A 26,064-nucleotide genomic window follows, 5' to 3' on the forward strand; every position below is an offset into this window, starting at 1 on the left:
CTAGTGGTGACTGAGCTTCCTGATCTGTGACGCTTGTGAACCTGCTTTTCTAAATTTCTTCCAATACGTAAGGAAAATAAGCCTTATTTATAACTACTACTTCAGCTGTTAATAGTAAACCAATAGTAAGGGAAGCATGTATGTTTGAGAGCCTTTGTTTTTTTTTTTTTTAATCCCATATTCTAATCCTAAAGCCTAGAAATTTGGTTTAAAGTTCAAAAGTTTGGTATTTAATGGTTCATTTGTTAATATAAACCTTGAGATATAAGGTTACATACGCACAAACAAATGCATTCACTTATTCTTACCCTTAAATGAATTGTAAGTATACTGCTTTCACACTCCATTCTTGATTAACACAATTTTATAAACAATAGCTCGAGTATTGCAAAAGAAAAGCACTGCAGGGTTTTAGTTCACCTGAGACCATCTCATCTTAGACATCTGTAGGAAAAGTACTCAGGGAAGTTTATAGGCAGAGAGTTGAATTCCTTGGAGCCTTGCGTGCCAGTGGCATTGATGCATTCCCATTATCTCAATATTAAATCCTAAAATGAAAGGAAAATGTCTGCAATTTTTCATACCACCACATAAGTGAAACAACACTTAAGGGTACATATTACCTTTTTTGTTAAATTATGTTTATATTTGTTAAATCATGTTTGATGAGCAACATTCAAAACTATGCACCATTTTATTTCAGATATTTACTTGACTTGTAATAAAAAAAAGTGTAATTGTTATATACATATCTGATTTAAACCACAGAGGCACTCCTTATTGGTTAATAGAATAGATTTAAAAATAAAAAACTTCTATGGTCTCCACATAAATTGCTCTGAAGTCACAATGCCTTTAATTTGTCATAATTTATAGTGGGGTGGAATTTGATATTTTAGTGTCCGTCGTTGAATTAAGCCAATCTAGCAAAAGGTAAACTATATTACAATGTGTGTTTTTCCATATTGTCAAAGATTGCAGAGTAGGTTCTGATAGGAAAACTGCATGCAATATTTGCTATACTGATTTATTAATTATAGATTTTCGTGTTCTAAGATCGCTCTATTGGATTAGTCCAGTAAGAGTGAATCAGAATATTTAGAAATTCCTTGTTGCCAAATAAAAGGGAACAATTTATCAGAATATCGTTAGTTGTGTTAGTGCTTCTTTTGAGCAATGTAGGTTGCAGACTATCGTAACTAAATCTTTCACTTTTTGTGGCAGTGAGAGCAGTTTTATATAAGACAATGTCTAGTGTTGGTGCTGAAAAACCAAACTAATTTGGTCTAATATCCCCACAGTGTTTGTGTTTTTATGTTTTGTTTTTTAATCCACACCTCCAGAAAACACCAGCACAGTCTCATTTTGCTATTGATTTAAGTGTTTATAAAATGTGTATTTTCTTTCCCATGCAGATCTAAGTATTCATTTTTACTGTACTTTTAATTGTTGTTTTTTAAATAGACCTCTACCATGAATACTTAATACTTGATGCCTTTTATTTAGTATCAAATACCAGGATAACTTGGCTTTAACCTAAATCTGTGGCTTCACCTCACCTCCTTTTCATGAATTTTTGTCATTGTTTTAACCCCTTGCCTGGCCAGAGATGGCTGCAAGCAAATTGTATAGCAAGTCCCCTTTTGATGGTAGTGAGTTACAGTCCTTTGCATTTCTGCAGCTGCACAATGAAAATACAATCCTAATACCTTCTGCTCATTTTATGAGTGGTAGCAGATTCATGAGACATAGGAAGTAGTAGTAATTATGCACAAAGTTTACTTTTACACCACAAAACAGGTGTGAATGGTTACTTGATTCAAATAATTTGTTGTTTTTATTTAAATGTTCAAGAGCAACAGGTCCCCTAATAATCCACAATGGCAGCTATAAAAGACTTGTCACCCACAAAGCAAGTGTTTCTTTCCCAACGTACAGCTCATATTTAGTTAACACATGTTTAAAGTGAGGGGAAAATGGGCATTCATATCTTGTATTTTTTTGGATTAAGTAGAATCCTTTGTCTTAACCTCACTTTCAACAATGAAAACATTTGATTGGACCACATAAAGAAAATGTTTTGTGGGGTGTTTACACATCATCTCATTGTTGAGATCTTTACTTTTTTGTGTGTGAGATAGTTTTAGGGCATTATTAGTTGTAAACACTAAACATGTCAATGTAACCGTTTTCTTCTTAAGTAAATATGACTTTCACTAAAGTTTCAGGATGATTCTTAATGCACTTTTTAAGCAGACTGGCTTTGCAAGGGCATATCAGTAAGTCACTAAAGTTGTGTATTCACTTTCTCTGTGTGTTGTGAGTAGGAGTCCAGTTGCCATCCCCTCCTCTATACCAGCCCACCAGTGTTCCCGTAGCTTTGCACAATGGTGCTTGTTTTGCACGGTTAGTAGCTGGCAGCTTTCTCCCAGCAAACACCCTTTAATCTACTGTGAAACCTTCTTAATAGTACATTACACTTCTTGCTTTGGTATAAGATGTGTGCTATTCCCAAACTACATAGAGATGCCCCAAATTCTAATCTTAGATTTTCTTCAAAATGCTCCAAATTTCCTAGACCACCTGCACCGTTTGGAAGAAACCCTAAGGTCACAGAATTTGCTTTATGGCCTTTCTCTAGAGAATGTGGCTAAAGCACTTTTTTTTTTATTCAAAAGCAAGAGGATTTCAATGTTCCTTTAAGAATATAGGAAGTGACTACAGTGTAATGCCTAGTGGCCTTATAAGAGAAGGCACATAACTGACAAAATTAAAGGGATTTCATCCTCAGAAAGGCACTCTCTGCAAAGTGACTGACAAAAATGTTGTTGTCTCAAAGCTCTAATGCTGCATTTCCCAAGGTCTCCACACAGTTATGTTATAAATGTGATTCTTGGTGAATGTACTTTTTCCCAAAACCTGTTCTGTGTCTGGGGACTTCTTCAGGGATTTCAACACTTCCCTTTGATTTTGACAAATAGTGTTTGTGTTACTGAAACAAAGCAGCTACTGAAATTACAAAAAGCCTCTGACATTATTTTCTGCATTCACTGCGGGAACAAATGTTATAAATAGATACGTTTTAGTGATTCAACGTGCACTACTTCTCTGATGTTTAGCGATGAAAATGTAATATTTCCAAAACAATTGCTAAGGTCCCTGACTTTGAAGTTTTTTTCTTTTTCTTCCACAAGTAAAATTTTATATATAATTTTGCTGCATTTTTTTTTTTAAATAAATGTACAGTAATAATAAAGCCATTTTAACTAGAGGTAATCCAGCCTCCTCCCCAGAATATACATACTCTAAATATTTTATCTGCAAACCTTGCCAGACACCTTTTTGCCTTCTTACTCCCAAATGTTGGGGGGGAGATCTGTAATCGTTTCTTAAGTTAAAGTTATCCTAGAAATAACCCTTTTACTGCCAAAGGAGCCAACATGAACCCCTCTGACAGGAAACAGATAAAACTGCATAACAGAAATCATCTGGATTTGTTACTTCTTTTCCATGTATTTCTGTCAGCCATTTCTAGTATGTTTTTATTGGGTAATATTGCTGTGATGGTTACTCCCTGCCTCATAGTTATGGTACATTATTATAACTCAAACACTGACTGCCTGTTGTAACAAAATGATAAGACCCTATGGCCTCCCTTGCTGTGGTTGTGCCTTTCTACCCCACTCACAAATGTTATGTGTGTCTTCTATTACTCATTTGTATTTTTGGGGGGTGGGAGTGGTGTGAGAGGGACAGGTGAATGTGTGCAAATCTCCATGGTTTTTTTTGTTAAGTTGTGGGGTAATAAAATTTACATAACAGGAAAAAAAGCATTCAGAACTTGATCACTTTTTTACAAAGTTCCCTGCAACCAAGTCCTGCTGCTCTTATTGTGGCTTTGAATCAATTCTGTTTATTAAAAAGCTTTAGCATCTTCTGTGTGTCAAATTATTTCTTTTTCTGGTTTATTTCATTTTCACAGGTGAATACAAGGAAGTATTTCATATTGTATGAAAAAAGGGTTTTTTTTTATGGGTGTGGGTACTTAAAACCCAAAAATTTTCTTTCATGATTAAGATAGAACATACAATTTAGCAATTTTCTACTATTATCAAATTGTCTTCATTTCTCCAACATTGGTGTGTCCGGTCCACGGCGTCATCCTTGTGAGAATATCTCTTCCCCAACAGGAAATGGCAAAGAGTCCCAGCAAAGCTGGCCATATAGTCCCTCCTAGGCTCCGCCCACCCCAGTCATTCTCTTTGCCGTTGCACAGGCAACATCTCCACGGAGATGGTTAAGAGTATGTGGTGTTTAGTTGTAGTTTTTTTATTCTACTATCAAGAGTTTGTTATTTTAAAATAGTGCTGGTATGTACTATTTACTCTGAAACAGAAAAGGATGAAGATTTCTGTTTGTGAGAGGAAGATGATTTTAGCAGACAGTAACTAAAATCGATTGCTGTTTCCACATAGGACTGTTGAGATTGGGGGAAACAGTTAGCAGACTTTTCTGCTTAAGGTATGACTAGCCATATTTCTAACAAGACTGTGTAATGCTGGAAGGCTGTCATTTCCCCTCATGGGGACCGGTAAGCCATTTTCTTAGTCTCAAACAGAATAAAGGGCTTAATATGGGCTATAAAACTGGTAGACACTTTTATGGGTTAAATCGATTGCTTTATTTGGACATTTTATACATGTTTATGCTGATAATTCACACTTATAAACTTGGGGAACGTTTTTTAACGTCAGGCCCTATGTTAGACACCTTTTCCAGTCAGGAAGGGCCTTCCCAGTTGTAGGCTGAGCCTCATTTTCGCGCCATTACTGCGCAGTTGTTTTTGAGAGCAAGACATGCAGATGCATGTGTGAGGACCTGAAAGTAGTTGGAAAAGTTCCTAAAAGGCGTCATTTGGTATCGTATTCCCCTCTGGGCTTGGTAAAGTCACAGCAAAGGCTGTAGCTGGGTCTGTATAGGGGTTAAATCTGTAACCGGCTCCGGTTTTGTTATTTTAAGGGTTAAAGCTCTGAAAATTGGTGTGCAATACTTTTAATGCTTTAAGACACTGTGGTGAAATTTTGGTAAATTTTGAACAATTCCTTCATATTTTTTCACATATTCAGTAATAAAGTGTGCTCTGTTTAAAATTTAAAGAGACAGTAACTGTTTTGTTTTAAAACGGTTTTTGTGCTTTATTGACAAGTTTAAGCCTGTTTAACATGTCTGTGCCTTCAGATAAGCTATGTTCTATATGTATGAAAGCCAATGTGTCTCCCCCTTCAAAATTGTGTGATAATTGTGCCATAGCGTCCAAACAAAGTAAGGACAGTACTGCCACAGATAATGAAATTGCCCAAGATGATTACATAGTGAATAAGGAGTGGGAGAAGCCCGGCATACCTTTTGTTCCCCCTCCTATTTTTAAGAAATTATTTCCTATGGTCGACCCCAGAAAGGACTTATGGCAGACAGTCCCTAAGGTCGAGGGGGCAGTTTCTACTCTAAACAAACGCACTACTATTCCTATCGAGGATAGTTGTGCTTTCACAGATCCTATGGATAAAAAATTGGAAGGTTTGCTTAAAAAGATTTTTGTACAGCAAGGTTACCTTCTACAACCCATTTCGTGCATTGTTCCTGTCACTACAGCAGCGTGGTTCTGGCTCGAGGAACTAGAAAAGTCGCTCAGTAGAGAGACTCCATATGAGGAGGTTATGGACAGAGTTCACGCACTTAAGTTGGCTAACTCTTTTATTTTAGATGCTGCTTTGCAATTAGCTAGATTAGCGGCGAAAAATTCGGGGTTTGCAATTGTGGCGCGCAGAGCGCTTTGGCTAAAGTCTTGGTCAGCGGATGTATCATCCAAGACAAAATTGCTTAACATCCCCTTCAAGGGTAAAACTCTCTTTGGACCAGAATTGAAAGAGATTATCTCAGACATCACTGGTGGAAAGGGTCACGCCCTCCCACAAGATAGGCCTTTCAAGGCCAAGAATAAGTCTAATTTTCGTTCCTTTCGTAATTTCAGGAACGGACCGGCCTCTAATTCTGCATCCTCTAAGCAAGAGGGTAATGCCTCACAGTCCAAAACAGCCTGGAAACCGATGCAAGGCTGGAACAAGCGTAAGCAGACCAAGAAGCCTGCTAACGCTAACAAAAAAGCATGAAGGAGTAGCCCCCGATCCGGGACCGGATCTAGTGGGGGGCAGACTCTCTCTCTTTGCTCAGGCTTGGGCAAGAGATGTTCAGGATCCCTGGGCGCTAGAAATAGTTTCTCAGGGTTATCTTCTGGAATTCAAGGAACTACCCCCAAGGGGAAGGTTCCACATGTCTCACTTATCCTCAAACCAAATAAAGAGACAGGCGTTCTTACATTGTGTAGAAGACCTGTTAAAGATGGGAGTGATACACCCAGTTCCAATGACGGAACAAGGAATGGGATTTTACTCAAATCTGTTCGTAGTTCCCAAAAAAGAGGGAACCTTCAGACCAATTCTGGATTTAAAGATCCTAAACAAATTTCTCAGGGTACCATAGTTCAAAATGGAAACCATTCGAACGATTCTACCCACTATCCAGGAAGGTCAATTTATGACTACTGTGGATCTAAAGGATGCGTACCTACATATTCCTATCCACAAAGAACATCATCAGTTCCTAAGGTTCGCCTTTCTGGACAAACATTACCAGTTTGTGGCCCTCCCATTCGGATTAGCCACTGCTCCAAGGATTTTCACAAAGGTACTCGGGTCCCTTCTAGCGGTTCTAAGACCGAGGGGCATTGCAGTAGTACCATACTTGGACGACATTCTAATACAAGCGTCGTCCCTTTCAAAATCAAAGGTTCATACAGACATCGTTCTGGCCTTTCTCAGATCTCACGGATGGAAGGTGAACATAGAAAAAAGTTCTCTGTCTCCGTCAACAAGAGTTCCCTTCTTGGGAACAATAATAGATTCCTTAGAAATGAGGATCTTTCTGACAGATGTCAGAAAGTCAAAACTTCTAAGCGCTTGTCAAGTTCTTCATTCTGTTCCACGTCCTTCCATAGCTCAGTGCATGGAAGTAGTAGGGTTGATGGTTGCAGCAATGGACATAGTTCCTTTTGCACGAATTCATCTAAGACCATTACAACTGTGCATGCTGAAACAGTGGAATGGGGACTATACAAACTTGTCTCCAGTGATTCAAGTAGATCAGAAGACCAGAGATTCACTCCGTTGGTGGATATCCCTGGACCACCTATCCCAGGGAATGAGCTTCCGCAGACCAGAGTGGGTCATTGTCACGACCGACACCAGTCTAGTGGGCTGGGGTGCGGTCTGGGAATCCCTGAAAGCTCAGGGACTATGGTCTCGGGAAGAGTCTCTTCTCCCGATAAACATTCTGGAACTAAGAGCGATATTCAATGCTCTTAGGGCTTGGCCTCAGCTTGCAAAGGCCAGATTCATAAGATTCCAATCAGACAACATGACGACTGTTGCGTATATCAATCATCAGGGGGGAACAAGGAGTTCCCTGGCGATGAAAGAAGTAACCAAAATAATACAATGGGCGGAGAATCACTCCTGCCATCTATCTGCGATCCACATCCCAGGTGTGGAAAACTGGGAAGCGGATTATCTGAGTCGTCAGACATTCCATCCGGGGGAGTGGGAACTCCACCCGGAGATTTTTGCCCAATTGACTCAATTATGGGGCATTCCAGACATGGATCTGATGGCGTCTCGTCAGAACTTCAAGGTTCCTTGCTACGGGTCCAGATCCAGGGATCCCAATGCGACTCTAGTGGATGCACTAGTAGCGCCTTGGACCTTCAACCTAGCTTATGTGTTTCCACCGTTTCCTCTCATTCCCAGGCTGGTAGCCAGGATCAAACAGGAGAGGGCCTCAGTGATCTTGATAGCCCCTGCGTGGCCACGCAGGACTTGGTATGCAGACCTGGTGAATATGTCATCGGTTCCACCATGGAAGCTACCTTTGAGACAGGACCTTCTTGTTCAGGGTCCATTCGAACATCCAAATCTGGTCTCCCTCCAGCTGACGGCTTGGAGATTGAACGCTTGATTCTATCAAAGCGTGGGTTTTCAGATTCTGTGATTGATACTCTGGTTCAGGCCAGAAAACCGGTAACTAGAAAGATTTACCATAAAATATGGAAAAGATATATCTGCTGGTGTGAATCCAAGGGATTCCCTTGGAATAAGATAAAAATTCCTAAGATTCTCTCCTTTCTGCAAGAAGGTTTGGATAAAGGATTATCTGCGAGTTCTCTAAAGGGACAGATTTCTGCTTTATCTGTCTTACTACACAAACGACTGGCAGCTATGCCAGATGTTCAAGCATTTGTTCAGGCTCTGGTTAGGATCAAGCCTGTTTACAGACCTTTGACTCCTCCCTGGAGTTTAAATTTAGTTCTTTCAGTTCTTCAAGGGGTTCCGTTTGAACCTCTACATTCCATAGATATTAAGTTGTTATCTTGGAAAGTTTTGTTTTTGGTTGCTATTTCTTCTTCTAGAAGAGTTTCAGAGTTATCTGCTCTGCAGTGTTCTCCGCCCTACCTGGTGTTCCATGCAGATAAGGTGGTTTTGCGTACTAAGCCTGGTTTTCTTCCAAAGGTTGTTTCTAACAAAAATATTAACCAGGAGATAGTTGTACCTTCTTTGTGTCTGAATCCAGTTTCAAAGAAGGAACGTTTGTTACACAATTTGGATGTAGTCCGTGCTCTAAAATTCTATTTAGAAGCTACAAAAGATTTCAGACAAACATCTTCTCTGTTTTTCGTCTATTCTGGTAAAAGGAGAGGTCAAAAAGCGACTTCTACCTCTCTTTCCTTTTGGCTTAAAAGCATCATCCGATTGGCTTACGAGACTGCCGGACGGCAGCCTCCTGAAAGAATCACAGCTCACTCCACTAGGGCTGTGGCTTCCACATGGGCCTTCAAGAACGAGGCTTCTGTTGATCAGATATGTAAGGCAGCGACTTGGTCTTCACTGCACACTTTTGCCAAATTTTACAAATTTGATACTTTTGCTTCTTCTGAGGCTATTTTTGGGAGAAAGGTTTTGCAAGCCGTGGTGCCTTCCGTTTAGGTAACCTGATTTGCTCCCTCCCTTCATCCGTGTCCTAAAGCTTTGGTATTGGTTCCCACAAGTAAGGATGACGCCGTGGACCGGACACACCAATGTTGGAGAAAACAGAATTTATGCTTACCTGATAAATTACTTTCTCCAACGGTGTGTCCGGTCCACGGCCCGCCCTGGTTTTTTAATCAGATGAATTATTTTCTCTAACTACAGTCACCACGGTACCATATGGTTTCTCCTATATTTTTCCTCCTGTCCGTCGGTTGAATGACTGGGGTGGGCGGAGCCTAGGAGGGACTATATGGCCAGCTTTGCTGGGACTCTTTGCCATTTCCTGTTGGGGAAGAGATATTCCCACAAGGATGACGCCGTGGACCGGACACACCGTTGGAGAAAGTAATTTATCAGGTAAGCATAAATTCTGTTTTTCTTGTTATCATTTGTTGAAAAGCAGGAAGGGTAAGATGTGTCCTATCTAAAAAAATAAAATCCTGTTTGCTGAGGATACAGAAGTCACATTATCTGAGTTTGTATTCATAAGCATTCTACACTGCGTACAGGAGAATTGTGCACAGGATGTCACAAACTCCATATTTCTTCCTGTGCTTATAATAAATGTAATTAGTCATTTTGTGTACACATAGTATATGATAGCAATTAAAGGGACATTAAACCCCAAAATGCTCATTCATGGTTCAGAGTATACATTTTCTTTTACAAAGATATGACGAGTCCACGGATTTCATCCTTACTTGTGGGATATTAACCTCCTGCTAACAGGAAGTGGCAAAGAGCACCACATCAGAGCTGTATATATATATATATATATATATATATATATATATAGCCCCTTCCCCTCCACCCCCAGTCATTCTCTTTGCCTGTGTTATACTAGGAAGACATGGTAAAGTGAGGTGTTAGTTTTAGTTTCTTCAATCAAGAAGTTTTTTATTTTAAATGGTACCGGTGCATACTATATCATTAGCATTTGTAACTAAGATCCACGCTGGTTCCCACAAGACTTCTGAAGGTAACCATGAGACATCTTCAGTGTGGAGACCGGTTTCATGCTACAAGCAGCATTAAGGTATGTGCAGCCTTTTTTCTGAGGAGACTTGGTGTATCAGAACTGGCTGGCATTATTTCCCTGTATGGGAATGGGGTAAGCAGTAAAGCCTATTTTAATAAGAGGGGTGTTACTGGAGTCCCTATTTTATATTTATCATTAGTTGATATTTGGGCATTATGTGACATGGGAAACAATATAAAAAACAATGTTTTATGTTTTTTATTTTTGGCACTTAAAATTTATTGGTTTTATGCTTGAGGGTTATATTTTGTGTGTATTTTTACTTTAGTGCAAAACTGCATTTCCATGCGGTGTTGTTTGGGCCTACTCTGACTTTTGCCCTTAAGGGGCGGAGCCTATTTTGGTGCAATTTCTTCAGGCTTAGCAGCAGCAAATAGTAATTTGGTGGCTCCTGGACTGTGTAGCTGGTCTGAAGGGTTGGAAACTTGATTCGAAGTACCCTGGGAGCAGAGTGTATTTTTATCTATCTTTTGACTACATGTTGATATAAGTACTTCTAAAGCCTTATTTCTGCCCTTGCTTCTGGGTGCAGTAATTTTTGATTAACCAACGATATTAAGTTAAATTTGGGAATAATTTAACGTTTTTTGTGCATTTTGGAAAAATTGTTCACTTTTTCTTTTCTTAAAGGCACAGTACACGTTTTTTCTAATGTTTCTTTTATGCTATAAATAAGTGTTTAAACGACTTTTGTGATATTACTAGTCTGTTCAACATGTTTGACATTGAGGTTTCTCATTGTTCTATGTGTTTAGAAGCTATTGTGCAACCCCCTCTAACATTGTGTAACTTTTGTACTGAAAGGGCTTTACAATGTAAAAAGCATATTTTAAATAAAGTAAGTGTGTCTAGGGATGATTCTCAGTCTGAAGAGAATCAGGATATGCCATCCAATTCTCCCCAAGTGTCACAACCTTTTATGCCCACACAAGCGACACCTAGTACTTCTAGTGCGTCTAATTCCTTTACTCTGCAGGAGATGGCTGAAGTTATGTCAATTACCCTTACAGAGGTATTGTCTAAATTACCAGTGTTGCAGGGTAAACGCAGTAGGTCAAGTATTAATGTAAATACTGAATCCTCTGAAGCTTTATTAGCTATTTCCTATGTTCCCTCACAGTGCTCTGAGTTGGGGATTACTGTCTGAGGGTGAAATTTCTGAATCAGGGAAAGTTTTGCCTCAGACAGATTCGGATGCTATGTCATTTAAATTTAAGCTTGAACACCTCTGCCTGTTGCTTAGGGAGGTTTTAGCGACTGGATGATTGTGATCCTATTGTGATTCCTCCAGAGAAATTGTGTAAAATGTATAAATATTTGGAAGTTCCTACTTACACTGATGTTTTTCCGGTTCCTAAAAGAATTTCGGAAATTATTAGTAAGGAATGGGATAGACCAGGTATACCGTTTTCTCCCTCTCCTAATTTTAATAAAATGTTTCCTATATCAGATACCATTCAGGACTTATGGCAAACGGTCCCTAAGGTAGAGGGAGCTATATCTTCCCTAGCTAAGCGTACTACTATACCCATTGAGGATAGTTGTGCTTTCAAGGATCCTATGGATAAGAAATGAGAGCGTCTACTAAAGAAATTATTTGTTAATCAGGGATTTCTTTTACAACCTACAGCTTGCATTGTTCCAGTAACTACTGCAGCAGCTTTTTGGTTTGAGGCTCTAGAAGAGTCTCTTAAGGTTGAGACTCCATTAGATGACATTCTAGATAGAATTAAGGCTCTTAAGCTAGCTAATTCTTTTATTACTTTTCAAATTAGAGGCATAAAATGCAGGATTTGCTATTTTAGCACATAGAGCATTGTGGCTCAAATCTTGGTCTGCTGATGTGTCTTCAAAACATAAGCTTTTAGCTATTCCCTTTTAAGGTAAGACCCTTTTTGGGCCAGAATTGAAGGAGATAATTTCTGATATTACAGGAGGTAAGGGTCATGCAAGGAGGACCCCCCGCTTCTTCTTCTTCCACAAAGCAGCATGAAGGGGTGGTCCCCGATCCGGGACCGGATCTAGTAGGGGGCAGACTTTCTTTCTTTGCTCAGGCTTGGGCAAGTGATGTTCAGGATTCCTGGGCACTAGAAATAGTGACCCACGGTTATCAATTGGAATTCAAGGATTTTCTCCCAAGAGGGAGATCTCATCTTTCAAAATTATCTGCAAACCAGATAAAGAGAGAGGGAACAGGGACAGGGGTTTTACTCAAACCTATTTGTGGTCCCCAGAAAAGAGGTAACGTTCAGACCCATTTTGGACCTTAAGTGTCTAAACAAATTTCTAACAGTTCATCATTCAAGATGGAGACAATTCGGACGAGGAGGAGGGTCAATATATGACTACCGTGGATTTGAAGGATGCTTACCTTCATATTCCAATCCACAAAGATCATCATCGGTTTCTAAGGTTTGCCTTCTTGGACAAACATTATCAGTTCGTGGCTCTTCCTTTCGGGTTGGCCACAGCACCCAGAATTTTCACAAAGGTTCTAGGGTCTCTTTTGGCGGTTCTCAGACCACAAGGGAAAGCAGTGGCGCCTTTTCTGGACGATATTCTGATTCAGGCGTCAACATATCATCTGACAAAATCTCACATGGACACAGTGTTGTCTTTTCTGAGAACTCACGGCTGGAAGGTGAACATAGAGAAGAGTACACTTGTTCCACAGACAAGGGTTCCTTTCTTGGGAACTCTGATAGACTCGGTAGCCATGAAAGTATTTCTGACGGAGGTCAGAAAATCAAAGATTTTGAATGCTTGCCGAGCACTTCTGTCCATTCCTCGGCCATCAGTGGCTCAGTGTATGGAAGTAATCGGATTAATGGTAGCGGCAATGGACATCGTTCCGTTTGCTCGCTTTCATCTCAGACCACTGCAACTGTGCATGCTCGGTCAGTGGAATGGGGAGATAATTCTGGATCAAGAGACCAGAAACTCTTTTCTTTGGTGGTTGTCGCTAGATCATCTGTCCCAGGGGACTTGTTTCCGCAGACCCTCGTGGGTGATAGTGACAACAGATGCCAGCCTTCAGTTTGGAACTCCCTGAAGGCTCAGGTTGTTTGTACTCAGGTGGAGTCTCTACTTCCAATCAATATTCTGGAACTGAGAGCAATATTCAATGCGCTTCAGGCGTGGTCTCAGTTGGCTTCGGCCAAATTCATCAGATTCCAGTCGGACAAGTAGTATCCAAGATAATCAGTTGGGCAGAGGCCCACTCTTGTCATCTGTCAGCGATCTACATCCCAGGGGTAGAGAACTGGGAAGCAGATTTTCTAAATCAACAGACTTTTCATCCGGGGGAGTGGGAACTTCACCCGGAGGTATTTGCCTCATTGATTCTCAGATGGGGCAGACCGGATTTTATGGCATCTCGTCAGAATGCCAAGCTTCCAAGATACGGATCCCGGTCAAGGGATCCTCAGGCCGAACTGATAGATGCCTTGGCAGTACCTTGGTTGTTCAGCCTAGCTTATGTGTTTCCGCCGTTTCCTCTCCTCCCATGCGTGATTGCTCGAATCAAACAGAAAAGAGCTTCAGTGATCCTGATTGGCCACAGCACCCAGAATTTTCACAAAGGTTCTAGGGTCTCTTTTGGCGGTTCTCAGACCACAAGGGGAAAGCAGTGGCGACTTTTCTGGACGATATTCTGATTCAGGCGTCAACATATCATCTGACAAAATCTCACATGCACAGTGTTGTCTTTTCTGAGAACTCACGGCTGGAAGGTGAACATAGAGAAGAGTACACTTGTTCCACAGACAAGGGTTCCTTTCTTGGGAACTCTGATAGACTCGGTAGCCATGAAAGTATTTCTGACGGAGGTCAGAAAATCAAAGATTTTGAATGCTTGCCGAGCACTTCTGTCCATTCCTCGGCCATCAGTGGCTCAGTGTATGGAAGTAATCGGATTAATGGTAGCGGCAATGGACATCGTTCCGTTTGCTCGCTTTCATCTCAGACCACTGCAACTGTGCATGCTCGGTCAGTGGAATGGGGATTCCAAGATGCCTTGGCAGTACCTTGGTTGTTCAGCCTAGCTTATGTGTTTCCGCCGTTTCCTCTCCTCCCATGCGTGATTGCTCGAATCAAACAGAAAAGGGCTTCAGTGATCCTGATAGCGCCTGCGTAGCCACGCAGGACTTGGTATGCGGATATAGTGGACATGTCCTCTGCCACCGTGGAAACTTCAGTTGAGACAGGACCTTCTCATTCAAGGTTTTTTCCAACATCCAAATCTAATTTCTCTGCAACTGACTGCGTGGAGATTGAACGCTTGATTTTATCGAAGCGAGGATTCTCTGGTTCAGTTATCAATACTTTGATACAGGCTAGAAAGCCTGTCACTAGAAAGATCGATCATAAGATATGGTGTAATTATCATTATTGGTGTGAATCCAAGGGTTAATCATGGAGTAAAGTTAGGATTCCTAGGATTTTGTCTTTTCTCAAAGAAGGATTGGAGAAAGGGTTATCAGCAAGTTCCTTAAAGGGACAAATTTCAGCTTTGTCAATTCTGTTTCACAAACGTTTGGCAAATGTGTCAGATGTTCAGTCTTTTTGTCAGGCTCTATCTAGAATTAAGCCTATATTTAGACCTATTACTCCTCCCTGGAGTTTGAATTTAGTTCTTCGAGTTCTGCAAGTGGTTCCATTTGAACCTATGCATTCCATAGATATTTCAACTATTATCTTGGAAAGTTCTGTTTTAGGTTGCTATTTCTTCTGCTCGAAGAGTTTCTGAGCTTTCAGCATTACATTGTGATTCGCCTTATCTCATATTTCATTCTGATAAGGTGGTTTTACGTACCAAACCTGGGTTGCTTCCTAGTTTGTTTCGAATAAGAATATTAATCAGGAAATTGTTCCTTCCTTGTGTCCTAATCCTCCTAAGAAGGAGTGTCTGTTACATAACTTGGACGTGGTCCGTACCTTAAAGTTTTACTTACAGGCAACTGAGGATTTCTGTCAATCATCTTCATTATTCATTGTTTATTCTGGAAAACGTAGGGGTCAGAAAGCTACGGCTACCTCTTTCTTTTTGGCTGAGAAGTATCATCCGCCTGGCATATGAGACTGCTGGACAGCAGCCTCCTGAAAGAATTACGGCTCATTCTACTAGGGCTGTGGCTTCCACATGGGCTTTTAAAAACAATGCATCTGTGGAACAGATTTGTAAGGCTGCGACTTGGTCGTCCCTTTACACTTTTTACAAATTTTACAAATTTTATACTTTTGCTTCTTCTGAGGCTATCTTTGGGAGAAAGGTTCTTCAAACTGTGGTGCCTTCCGTTCAGGTTTTTGTCTTGTCCCTCTCTTTCATCCGTGTCCTATTGCTTTGGTATTGGTTTCCCACAAGTAAGGATAAATCAGTGGACTCGTCATATCTTTGTAAAAGAAAACTAAATTTATGCTTACCTGATAAATTACTTTATTTTACGATATGACAAGTCCACGGCCCTCCCTGTTATTTTAGGACAGGTTTATTTTATTTTTTGAAAACTTCAGTCACCTCTGCACCTTTTTAGTCTTTCCTTTTCTCTTCCTATAACCATCGGCCGAATGACTGAGGGTGGAGGGGAAGGGGAGGGGCTATATATACAGCTCTGCTGTGGTGCTCTGTGCCACTTCCTGTTAGCAGGAGGTTAATATCCCACAAGTAAGGATGAAATCCGTGGACTCATCGTAAAAGAAAGTCATTTATCAGGTAAGCATACATTTTGGTTTTTTTTAATGTACTTATATTATCACATTAACTTTTGTTTTTTTATATCTTTTGTGCAAACACTGCTGCCATCTAGACCTAAAAAGTGTAAAAGAAATGCAGCCATATAGTACTGTAGACACGTGTACTCCTGAGCCTGCCTACTTGCTATTCAACAAGGGTTACCAAGAGAAAAGTTAATTGGAAAGTGTTTTTAAAGTGACAGTCTACTCCGAGATTTATTTATTTTTTAAACATAGGTAATGCCTTTACTACCCATTTCCCAGGTTTGAATAACAGACGTTATGTTGATATACTTTCTAACCCTTTAGACCTCTGCCTATGTCTAAGCCCCTGCAGGCCACCTCTTATCTCAGTGATTTTTACTAGCCTTTTACAGCCAGACAGTGCTAGTTCGTGTGTGCCATATAGATAACATTGTGCACTCTCCCATGGAGAATAACGCTTTTGCAGGAACCAGCAGTAATTTGCTAAAATGTAAGTTTGTAAAAAGCACAGAGATAAGGGGCAGTCTGCAGAGACTCAGATGCAAGGTAATCATAGAGCTAAAAAGGATTATCTTTAACAACAATTTTCAAGTAGACTGTCTATTTAAATCACCTTTGATACACTTTTTACATTATTTTGTTTTAGAGAAAAGTTATACTGAAGTAACTTTCAGGCACTAACCTCCCATTTACTTCTCATTATAATAGAAATGTATGATTACAATATAATTTATTTTTATTATGCTATTATAAGAAATTACTTGAGAGAATATAATTTGAAATACATATATTTCTCTTGTTAAGTGTATCCAGTCCACGGATCATCCATTACTTATGGGATTTTCTCCTTCCCAACAGGAAGTTGCAAGAGGATCACCCACAGCAGAGTTGCTATATAGCTCCTCCCCTCACTGCCATATCCAGTCATTCTCTTGCAACTCTCAACTAAGATGGAGGTCGTAAGAGGACTGTGGTGTTTTATACTGAGTTTATTTCTTCAATCAAAAGTTTATTTTTAAATGGTACCAGAGTGTACTGTTTATCTCAGGCAGTATTTAGAAGAAGAATCTGCCTGCGTTTTCTATGATCTTAGCAGAAGTAACTAAAATCCTTTGCTGTTCTCACATATTCTGAGGAGTGAGGTAACTTCAGAGGGGGAATAGCGTGCAGGTTTTCCTGTAATAAGGTATGTGCAGTTAAAATATTTTTCTAGGGATGGAATTTGCTAGAAAATGCTGCTGATACCGAAGTAATGTAAGTAAAGCCTAAAATGCAGTGATAGCGACTGGTATCAGGCTTATTAATAGAGATACATACTCTTATAAAAGTGTATTTTAAAACGTTTGCTGGCATGTTTAATCATTTTTTACATATGTTTGGTGATAAAACTTATTGGGGCCTAGTTTTTTCCACATGGCTGGCTTGAATTTTGCCTAGAAACAGTTCCCTGAGGCTTCCCACTGTTGTAATATGAGTGGGAGGGGCCTATTTTGGCATTTTTTGCACAGCAAAAATTACAGACACAGACATCCAGCTTCTTCCTGCATGATCCAGGACTTCTCTGAAGGGCTCAAAAGGCTTCAAAAGTCGTATTGAGGGAGGTAAAAAGCCACAGTAGAGCTGTGGCAGTTGTTGTGACTGTTTAAAAAAAGTTTTTGTCATTTGTTATTCCGTTTTTGGTATTAAGGGGTTAATCATCCATTTACAAGTGGGTGCAATGCTCTGCTAACTTATTACATACACTGTAAAAATTTTGTTAGTGTAACTGCATTTTTTCACTGTTATTTCAAAATTTGGGAAAATTTGTGTTTCTTAAAGGCGCAGTAACGTTTTTTATATTGCTTGTAAACTTGTTTTAAAGTGTTTTCCAAGCTTGCTAGTCTCATTGCTAGTCTGTTTAAACATGTCTGACACAGAGGAACCTACTTGTTCATTATGTTTGAAAGCCATGGTGGAGCCCCATAGGAGAATGTGTACTAAATGTATTGATTTCACCTTAAACAGTAAAGATCAGTCTTTATCTATAAAAGAATTATCACCAGAGGGTTCTGTGGAGGGGGAAGTTATGCCGACTAACTCTCCCCACGTGTCAGACCCTTCGCCTCCCGCTCAGGGGACGCATGCTAATATGGCGCCAATTACATCAGGGACGCCCATAGCGATTACCTTGCAGGACATGGCTGCAATCATGAATAAATACCCTGTCAGAGGTATTATCTAGATTGCCTGAATTAAGAGGCAAGCGCGATAGCTCTGGGGCTAGGAGAGATACAGAGCACGCAAATGCTGTTAGAGCCATGTCTGATACTGCGTCACAGAATGCAGAACATGAGGACGGAGAGCTTCAGTCTGTGGGTGACATCTCTGACTCGGGGAAACCTGATTCAGAGATTTCTAATTTTAAATTTAAGCTTGAGAACCTCCGTGTATTGCTTGGGGAGGTATTAGCTGCTCTGAATGACTGTAACACAGTTGCAATTCCAGAGAAATTGTGTAGGCTGGATAGATACTATGCGATGCCGGTGTGTACTGACGTTTTTCCTATACCTAAAAGGCTTACAGAAATTATTAGCAAGGAGTGGGATAGACCCGGTGTTCCCCACCTCCTATATTTAGAAAAATGTTTCCAATAGACGCCACTACACGGGACTTATGGCAGACGGTCCCTAAGGTGGAGGGAGCAGTTTCTACTTTAGCAAAGCGTACCACTATCCCGGTTGAGGACAGTTGTGCTTTTTCAGATCCAATGGATAAAAAATTGGAGGGTTACCTTAAGAAAATGTTTATTCAACAAGGTTTTATTTTACAGCCCCTTGCATGCATTGCACCTGTCACTGCTGCGGCGGCATTCTGGTTTGAGGCCCTGGAAGAGGCCATCCAGACATTCCATTGAATGAAATTATTGACAAGCTTAGAACGCTTAAGCTAGCTAAATCATTTGTTTCTGATGCCATTGTTCATTTGACTAAACTAACGGCTAAGAATTCCGGATTCGCTATCCAGGCGCGTAGGGCGCTATGGCTTAAATCCTGGTCAGCTGACGTGACTTCAAAGTCTAAATTACTCAACATTCCTTTCAAGGGGCAGACCTTATTCGGGCCTGGCTTGAAGGAAATTATTGCTGACATTACTGGAGGCAAGGGTCATACCCTTCCTCAGGACAGGGCCAAATCAAAGGCCAAACAGACTAATTTTCGTACCTTTCGAAATTTCAAGGCAGGAGCAGCATCAACTTCCTCCGCTTCAAAACAAGAGGGAACTGTTGCTCATTCCAGACAGGCCTGGAAACCTAACCAGTCCTGGAACAAGGGCAAGCAGGCCAGAAAGCCTGCTGCTGCCCCCAAGACAGCATGAAGGAACGGCCCCCTATCTGGAAACGGATCTAGTGGAGGGCAGACTTTCTCTCTTCGTCCAGGCGTGGGCAAGAGATGTTCAGGATCCCTGGGCGTTGGAGATCATATCTCAGGGATATCTTCTGGACTTCAAAGCTTCTCCTCCACAAGGGAGATTTCATCTTTCAAGGTTATCAGCAAACCAGATAAAGAAAGAGGCATTCCTAAGCTGTGTGCAAGACCTCCTAGTAATGGGAGTGATCCATCCAGTTCCACGGACGGAACAAGGACAGGGATTTTCTTCAAATCTGTTTGTGGTTCCCAAGAAAGAGGGAACCTTCAGACCAATCTTGGATCTAAAGATCTTAAACAAATTCCTCAGAGTTCCATCATTCAAAATGGAAACTATTCGGACCATCCTACCCATGATCCAAGAGGGTCAGTACATGACCACAGTGGACTTAAAGGATGCCTACCTTCACATACCGATTCACAAAGATCATCATCGGTCCCTAAGGTTTGCCTTTCTAGACAGGCATTACCAATTTGTAGCTCTTCCCTTCGGGTTGGCCACTGCCCCGAGAATTTTTACAAAGGTTCTGGGCTCACTTCTGGCGGTTCTAAGACCGCGAGGCATAGCGGTGGCTCTGTATCTAGACGACATCCTGATACAGGCGTCAAGCTTTCAAATTGCCAAGTCTCATACAGAGATAGTTCTGGCATTTCTGAGGTCGCATGGGTGGAAAGTGAACGTGGAAAAGAGTTCTCTATCACCACTCACAAGAGTCTCCTTCCTAGGGACTCTTATAGATTCTGTAGAGATGAAAATTTACCTGACGGAGTCCAGGTTATCAAAACTTTTAAATGCTTGCCGTGTCCTTCATTCCATTCCACGCCCGTCAGTGGCTCAGTGCATGGAAGTAATCGGCTTAATGGTAGCGGCAATGGACATAGTGCCATTTGCGCGCCTGCATCTCAGACCGCTGCAATTATGCATGCTAAGTCAGTGGAATGGGGATTACTCAGATTTGTCCCCTCTACTAAATCTGGATTAAGAGACCAGAGATTCTCTTCTCTGGTGGCTTTCTCTGGTCCATCTGTCCAAGGGTATGACCTTTCGCAGGCCAGATTGGACGATTGTAACAACAGATGCCAGCCTTCTAGGTTGGGGCGCAGTCTGGAACTCCCTGAAGGCTCAGGGATCGTGGACTCAGGAGGAGAAATTCCTTCCAATAAATATTCTGGAGTTAAGAGCAATATTCAATGCTCTTCTAGCTTGGCCTCAGTTAGCAACACTGAGGTTCATCAGATTTCAGTCGGACAACATCACGACTGTGGCTTACATCAACCATCAAGGGGGAACCAGGAGTTCCCTAGCGATGTTAGAAGTCTCAAAGATAATTCGCTGGGCAGAGTCTCACTCTTGCCACCTGTCAGCGATCCACATCCCAGGCGTAGAGAACTGGGAGGCGGATTTTCTAAGTCGTCAGACTTTTCATCCGGGGGAGTGGGAACTCCATCCGGAGGTGTTTGCTCAACTGGTCCATCGTTGGGGCAAACCAGAACTGGATCTCATGGCGTCTCGCCATAACGCCAAGCTTCCTTGTTACGGATCCAGGTCCAGGGACCCGGGAGCAACGCTGATAGATGCTCTAGCAGCTCATTGGTTCTTCAACCTGGCCTATGTGTTTCCACCGTTTCCTCTGCTCCCTCGACTGATTGCCAAAATCAAACAGGAGAGAGCATCGGTGATTCTGATAGCGCCTGCGTGGCCACGCAGGACCTGGTATGCAGACCTAGTGGACATGTCATCTCTTCCACCATGGACTCTGCCTCTGAGGCATGACCTTCTAATACAAGGTCCTTTCACTCATCCAAATCTAATTTCTCTGAGACTGACTGCATGGAGATTGAACGCTTGATTCTATCAAGGCGTGGCTTCTCCGAGTCAGTCATTGATACCTTAATACAGGCTCGGAAGCCTGTCACCAGGAAAATCTACCATAAGATATGGCGTAAATATCTTTATTGGTGTGAATCCAAGAATTACTCATGGAGTAAGGTTAGGATTCCTAGGATATTGTCCTTTCTCCAAGAGGGTTTGGACAAAGGATTATCAGCTAGTTCTTTATAAGGACAGATTTCTGCTCTGTCTATTCTTTTGCACAAGCGTCTGGCAGAGGTTCCAGACGTCCAGGCATTTTGTCAGGCTTTGGTTAGAATTAAGCCTGTGTTTAAAACTGTTGCTCCCCTGTGGAACTTAAACTTGGTTCTTAAAGTTCTTCAAGGAGTTCCGTTTGAACCCCTTCATTCCATTGATATTAAACTTTTATCTTGGAAAGTTCTGTTTTTGATGGCTATTTCCTCGGCTCGAAGAGTCTCTGAACTATCTGCCTTACAATGTGATTCTCCTTATCTGATTTTCATGCAGATAAGGTAGTTCTGCGTACCAAACCTGGGTTTTTACCTAAGGTGGTTTCTAACAAGAATATCAATCAAGAGATTGTTGTTCCATCATTGTGTCCTAATCCTTCTTCAAAGAAGGAACGTCTCTTACATAATCTGGACGTAGTCCGTGCCTTGAAGTTTTACTTACAAGCTACTAAAGATTTTCGCCAAACATCTTCCCTGTTTGTCGTTTACTCTGGACAGAGGAGAGGTCAAAAAGCTTCGGCATCTTCTTTCCTTTTGGCTTCGGAGCATAATTCGTTTAGCCTATGAGACTGCTGGACAGCAGCCCCCTGAAAGGATTACAGCTCATTCTACATTCCACCTGGGCCTTTAAAAATGAGGCCTCTGTTGAACAGATTTGCAAGGCTGCGACTTGGTCTTCGCTTCACACCTTTTCAAAATTTTACAAATTTGATACTTTTGCTTCTTCGGAGGCTGTTTTTGGGAGAAAGGTTCTTCAGGCAGTGGTTCCTTCCGTTTAATCCTGCCTTGTCCCTCCCATCATCCGTGTACTTTAGCTTTGGTATTGGTATCCTACAAGTAATGGATGATCCGTGGACTGGATACACTTAACAAGAGAAAACATAATTTATGCTTACCTGATAAATGTATTTCTTTTGTAGTGTATCCAGTCCACGGCCCGCCCTGTCCTTTTCAGGCAGGTCTAAATTTTAATTAAACTACAGTCACCACTGCACCCTATGGTTTCTCCTTTCTCGTCTTATTTCGGTCGAATGACTAGATATGGCAGTGAGGGGAGGAGCTATATAGCAGCTCTGCTGTGGGTGATCCTCTTGCAACTTCCTGTTGGGAAGGAGAATATCCCATAAGTAATGGATGTTCCGTGGACTGGATACATTACAAGAGAAAAATTTAACAGGTAAGCATAAATTATGTTTTTATTTTTTTCTGATATGCTGTAAAATTAGCTCACAGAAAAGAAAATGTTTGTTAGTATAAAAAAATTAATTATGCGTGCTTATAAAAAAAAAAGTAGAACATAACGTACAAAATAATGACCTTGTCAGCAATCAAGCAATCTTGATAGCTAGGCCCTCCTCTGTCTGCCCAAATACATATTTATACTCTATATACTGATCTTATGACATCACTCAGTATAAACAATTTCTTAACCTTGGGTCTAAACATAATGCATCTGTATAATTTATACTATTATTTTATTCATCGTATTTTTAGCTAAAATTTTATAATACAATGAAAATTTTTTATTCAGAAGTACAGATAAACACTTTTCCATCTTAATGGGAGGAGAGTCCACTGCTTCATTCATTACTTGTGGGAATTAAGAACCTGGCCACCAGGAGCAGGCAAAGACACCCCAGCAAAAGGTTTAAATACCTCCCCTCATCCCCCAGTCATTCTTTGCCTTTCGTCACAGGAGGTTGGCAGAGAAGTGTCGGAAGATTTGGAGTAGTTGCTTATGGAGGGTAGTACTCTTCTAAATGGGACTGGAGTTTTAAGTAGTCCTGTCGGCCTCTCAGTGAGAGCATGGATGAATGTTAGAGTCCGGAGATGCAGGGAGAGTCTTTCTGCGAAACCATCATGACTCAGATTAACAGCTCCATAAGCAATCAGTGTTGACGAGTTTCGCTGCCTGCTTTCAAGTTCATGTCAGTAAAAATGCGATGCTTCTACCCTGTCACACTTGAAAGGCAGTGTTCCTGTTCCACGGCATAGATTCTGGTAAGATCGTTTCATTTATACATAGATGATAACGTAAGAAGACAGGGTGACATCAGGTTTTTCTGTTTTAGCCCGTAGTGCTCTGTGGTTACAGTCGTGGTCTGCTGACATGAATTCCAAGTCTAGATTACTTTCCCTCCCATTTAAAGGGAATGTTCTTTTTGGTCCAGGCCTGGACTCTATTATATCCATGGTCACGGGTTGCAAGGGTGCTTTCCTGCCGCAGGATAAGGAGAATAAGCCTAAGGGGTCTACTTTTCATCACTTTCTTTCGGACAAGTAATCGACAGCAGCCTGCCGCGAAGACAGAACAGTCCATGGATCTTGGAAGCCAGCTAACTCTTGGAACAAAACCAAGCAGAGCAAGAAGCCCGCCAAGGCAAAATTGGCATGAAGGGACGGCCCCTGATCCATCTCTGGATCGCGTAGGGGGAAGACTATCTCTTTTTGTGGAGGCCTGGATAAGAGACGTTCAGGATCCTTGGGTTCTGGATGTCATAGCCCAGGGTTACAGGATAGGGTTCAAGACTCATCTGCCCAGAGGCAAATTCCTCCTCTTAAACCTATCTTCAAGTCCAGAGAAGAGAGACGCTTTCCTAGGATGCATGAGGGATCTCTCCTCTGTTGGAGTAATCATCCCAGTCCCTCTAGCAGAAAGAGGTCTGGGGTATTATTCAAGCCTTTTCTTGATCCCAAAGAAGGAGGGCACGTTTTCCCCAATTCTGGACCTAAAGTGCCTAAACAAGTTTCTGTCAGTCCCACCGTTCAAAATGGAGATGATCGGGTCGATTCTGCCCCTAGTTCAAGAGGGACAATTCCTGATGACGGTAGATTTGAAGGATGCTTACCTTCACGTACCAATCCACAAGGATCACTTCAGGTTCCAAAGGCCTAGATTTAGAGTTTTGTCGGTAAAGACCCGCAGTGCTAACGCTGCTTTTTTTTTCCAGCGCGCCCTTAAGACAACGCTGGTATTTAGAGTTGTCTGAATGGCTGCGTTCGCCTCAGAAAAGGGAGCGTTGAGCATAATTTAGCTCCACTTCAACCCTCAATACCAGCGTTGCCTACGGTAGCGGTAAGCTGGAAAAATGTGCTCGTGCACAATATCCCCATAGGAAACAATGGGGCTGAGCTGGCTGAAAAAAAACCTAACACCTGCAAAAAAGCAGCGTTCAGCTCCTAACGCAGCCCCATTGTTTCCTATGGGGAAAGACTCTCTAAGTCTGCACCTAACACCCTAACATGAACCCCGAGTCTAAACACCCCTAACCTTACACTTATTAACCCCTAATCTGCCGCCCCCGCTATAGCTGACACCTGCATTATATTATTAACCCCTAATCTGCCGATCCGGACACTGCCGCCACCTACATTATACCTATGAACCCCTAATCTACTGCCCCTAACATCGCCGACACCTATATTACATTTATTACCCCCCCAACGTCGCCGCCACCTACCTACAATTATTAACCCCTCATCTGCCGACCGGACCTTGCTGCCACTATAATGTATTAACCCCTAAACCGCCTCACAAACACTATAATAAATTGTATTAACCCCTAATCTGCCCTCCCTAACATCGCCGCCACCTACCTACAATTATTAACTATTTAACAGCTACCTAGTTAAAATAATTACAAAATTGCCTGTAAAATAAATCCTAACCTAAGTTAGAAATACACCTAACACTACACTATCAATAAATTAATTAAACAAATTAAATACAATCATCTAAACTAAAATACAATACTACTAAAATACTAATCTATAATACAAAAAAAAACACTAAATTACAGAAAATAAAAAAATTATACAAGAAGTTTAAACTAATTACACCTAATCTAAGCCCCCTAATAAAATAAAAAAGCCCCCCAAAATAATAAAATGCCCTATTCTAAATTACAAAAGTAATCAGCTCTTTTACCAGCCCTTTAAAGGGCTTTTTGCGGGGCATTGCCCCAAAGTAATCAGCTCTTTTACCTGTAAATAAAAATACAACACCCCAACATTAAAACCCACCACCCACATACCCCTACTCTAACCCACCCAAACCCCCCTTAAATAAACCTAACACTAACCCCCTGAAGATCTCCCTACCTTGAGTCGTCTTCACCCAGCCGAGCCGAATTCTTCATCCAAGCGGAGCAAGAAGATGTCCTCCATCCGGTAGAACTCTTCATCCAAGCGGGGCAAAAAGAGGTCCTTCATCCGGTAGAAGTCTTCATCCAAGCGGGGTCTTCTATCTTCATCCATCCGGAGCGGAGCCATCTTCCAGCCAGCCGACACGGAGCCATCCTCTTCAACCGACGGACTAACGATGAATGACGGTTCCTTTAAGGGACGTCATCCAAGATGGCGTCCCTCGAATTCTGATTGGCTGATAGGATTCTATCAGCCAATCGGAATTAAGGTAGGAAAAATCTGATTGGCTGATTGGATCAGCCAATCATATTTTTCTTACCTTAATTCCGATTGGCTCCGCTTGGATGAAGAATTCGGCTTGGCTGGGTGAAGACGACTCAAGGTAGGGAGTTCTTCAGGGGGTTAGAGCTGATTACTTTGGGGCAATGCCCTGCAAAAAGCCCTTTTAAGGGCTGGTAAAAGAGCTGATTACTTTTGTAATTTAGAATAGGGTAGGGCATTTTATTATTTTGGGGGGCTTTTTTATTTTATTAGGGGC

The sequence above is a fragment of the Bombina bombina genome, chromosome 3, assembly GCF_027579735.1.
Source record: "Bombina bombina isolate aBomBom1 chromosome 3, aBomBom1.pri, whole genome shotgun sequence".
In the NCBI taxonomy this organism is placed as follows: Eukaryota; Metazoa; Chordata; class Amphibia; order Anura; family Bombinatoridae; genus Bombina; species Bombina bombina.